This window comes from Aplysia californica, unplaced genomic scaffold (assembly GCF_000002075.1).
Source record: "Aplysia californica isolate F4 #8 unplaced genomic scaffold, AplCal3.0 scaffold00560, whole genome shotgun sequence".
In the NCBI taxonomy this organism is placed as follows: domain Eukaryota; kingdom Metazoa; phylum Mollusca; class Gastropoda; order Aplysiida; family Aplysiidae; genus Aplysia; species Aplysia californica.
Genome location: NW_004797830.1, coordinates 294,213 through 297,287, shown reverse-complemented (window position 1 = coordinate 297,287; position 3,075 = coordinate 294,213). Strand labels below are relative to the sequence as shown.

The 3,075-nt window shown below is 41.6% G+C and overlaps 1 protein-coding gene across 1 annotated transcript in view; it reads right to left on the bottom strand.

Moving 5' to 3' along the window:
* LOC101845192 (sialidase) overlaps positions 1 to 3,075 on the bottom strand; it is a 28,027-nt gene that overhangs the window by 1,942 nt on the left and 23,010 nt on the right. The window lies entirely within an intron of this gene.

Genomic DNA, 3,075 nt, shown 5'->3' with positions numbered 1-3,075 from the left:
TTGTTATATTTAGACAGTCTGCTGTCAGATGTCGCCTATGTCGATACGAGCAAAGAATATTAGCTGGCAGCCCATCTGACGGTCTACCGCTATGTTTCTGACCTACTTGGCGATCTATCACTGGACCAGTCTGACAACTGTTCCACTTGACGGTTTTCTAATTTATCACCTGACCCCAACGCTAATCCGACAGCACGTTAGGGATTGGGTAAGGGTTAGGGTTAGGGTTAGGGTTAGGCTTAGGCTTAAGCTTAGGGTTAAGGTTGGAGTTAGGACTGGGGTTACGGTTAAGTTTCGGGTTAGAGTTAGGGTTAGTGTTAGGACTAGGGTTTAGGCATACATGTAACAATAGAGATATGAGGTGGAACATCTGGCTTGAAGGAAGGGACGCAATTTTTCATACACGTCAGTGTCCCTAGCTCCCAGCTAAAACCAATCACTTTGAAGTATGAATGGCCCATTTTGTTCCTTTGTAATGCCTGTCTACTTAGATCTCCCGGTGTTAGGTTTTTTAAAGTATCGAAATTTTCTCGTGGCTTCAAAGGTTATTAACGTAGATTTCATTTCCCCCCTTTGCGTTGAAACCAAACGTCATATTATTTGTTTGCACTGCGATATAAAAGTTTAAACCCGTGGGGAGAAAAACGGAAATATTTATGGAAAAGCACTCTGTTTTTTCTTCGACATTCATGACAACAAGATGGGGTGCCTGCACGGATCATGAAGTGGCTTATAGATGCCTCCAGCAGACAAAGCGTTTGATCCTCAGTTTTTCATTCTTCCCCGTCCACCCACACATGCGCAAATACAGTTTGATGAACGACATTACGGCGCACACAAGACACTCGGGCATATAATAACAACAACGATATCAGTTTTGTTGCATTCTTTGTTAATGTTTTGAGTCAGCGCATTAAAAACAAACAAACGGGGAGCATATCAAAGAAACGGAACGAAAGACAAAGCAGACACGGTCCGTCACACTGAATGCTTATATAATATGAATTATGCCCCATGCAATCACGCGAACATATTCTGACAATAGAAAAAAAGAAAACCCAAAACCAAACAAAGACAAAACAACCCTCCCCCCCCCCCCACCCCCATCCCTTTACAACAGAATTTGACTAGCCTGCATTTTACTTTATCATGGTGGATGGGCTGAGATATTCACATAACATTAATGTGTCATTTCGCAAATCCCATTTATCGCGCTTTTCGGTACCTTTCTTCAACTATGCTCTCTCTCTCTCTCTCTCTCTCTCTCTCTCTCTCTCTCTCTCTCTCTCTCTCTCTCTCTCTCTCTCTCACACACACACACACACACACACACACACACACACACACACACACACACACACACAAATACACCCATGGAGTACATCCAATGCTGTTAATAATTTATTTCTTCTTTCTGCCAAGTTTTGAAGGCATAAGTTTTTGAACTTACATAATTAAATCTGTTATATTTACAAGTTTTGGCAGGCAAGTCTAAGCATGAAAGCGCAAGAGAGATTCTGGAATAGTCTTTGTCTTCTGGTACTAAGCCGAATTCATTAGAAGCTGCGGCAATCGGACAAGTATTGTGCTAGCGAATGTGACCTAGCCCAAAGACCTTTCTATGTTTGAGACATCGCAAATGGCGTTAAAGCTGACATTTAAAGTATGGCATTGGTAGTTAGAAACTCGAAGAACACGTGAGAGGTGTAGGTTCAAAAATGTGTAAGACTGAAAGACTAACATTGGCGTCGGTGGCCTTGTGGTTAGGCTCTCGAACTAGCAACCGTAAGGTCGTGTGTTCAAATCCCGTCAGGTGCCTGGTACTGCGTCCTTTGAAAAGACACGTTACACGAATTTTCCTAATTTCCCCCCAGGCGAAAACGAGTAGACAGTGAAATATCTTAAATGTCAGTTTGTTAGTGTTTGAGTGCGTGACATCCGGAACTTGCACTGTATGCTTCTACTGGGGTGGCAATAGTTATAAAAGGCGCAGGACATTAACATGCTGTAGATTGTGAATATGTGCTACATAAATTCATTTATTATCAATAAATATTTTTTTCTGGTAAGGAATGCAGCAGATAAGATGTCCACAAAACTTCTCTAACTTTTTGTATACAGAGAGTTAAAATCTACAGTAAAAACTGGAAACAATAACCTTTTTGGTTGAGAAAACAACAATTGTAGTCTCAACCCTGTGTTGAATAACATAATCAAAGAGCCCCCCCCCTCCTCCCGTCCCCCTGAGTACGCATCAACGCATCCGCCGTTAGAGATGTTAAGGCAACATGAGCCAATATGCTAATTTCACATAAACAAAGACTTCTTCACTCAGCCCAGTCCTATGATACATAAAAAAAAGATAAAACATAGCTTTTTGAAAAGAGAATTCACAAAGTTCCTTGTCAATTCTGTGTGGGCCCACGCATGTGACGCATTCGGGCATGGAAGAGCTATTGGTAGAGTCGAAAAGAGAGGCTTACGCCACTTTTGTTTTTTGGTTATAGCCCTGCACACTTTCAAAGAAAGAGAGAAAAGCTCAAGGATCAAGAAGATAATGCTTCAAGACAAGACGAGTACTGAGAAAGACAGAATGCTGTCTTCACAAGAAACTGTGAAGCATGTCAGTTTCGCTTGGCATTCTCCTTGTTCCTTATTCTTGTTACTTTTCTTCCTCTCTCTATCAATCTCACAATCTCTATCTGTATCCCCCTCCTAAATATATCTCTTTCTCCTCCTTGCTCTCCCTGCCCCCCTTTTTTTCTTTCACATCCCCACCCCACCCCACATTCGAAATGAATTACCATACAAAGTCTGTCTCTCCATTGTTCACACTCCTCTCCATTCATGGTTGTGCGCGTGTACGTGCATATATATTACACTGAACAAAAGAAATTTGAAATGTCAATGCATGTAGATTTATCACTTCAATTCTTTGTTAAAGTGACAAGACGGTTTGTCGTAAAACTTCCAAGCCACGTAACTTTCTCCCCCGTGGATATTGAAGACCCTCTCCTTAAAACCATTCTTGATACTAACCACCCCCCTTCCGAAAAAAATCTTGCAACAGTTACC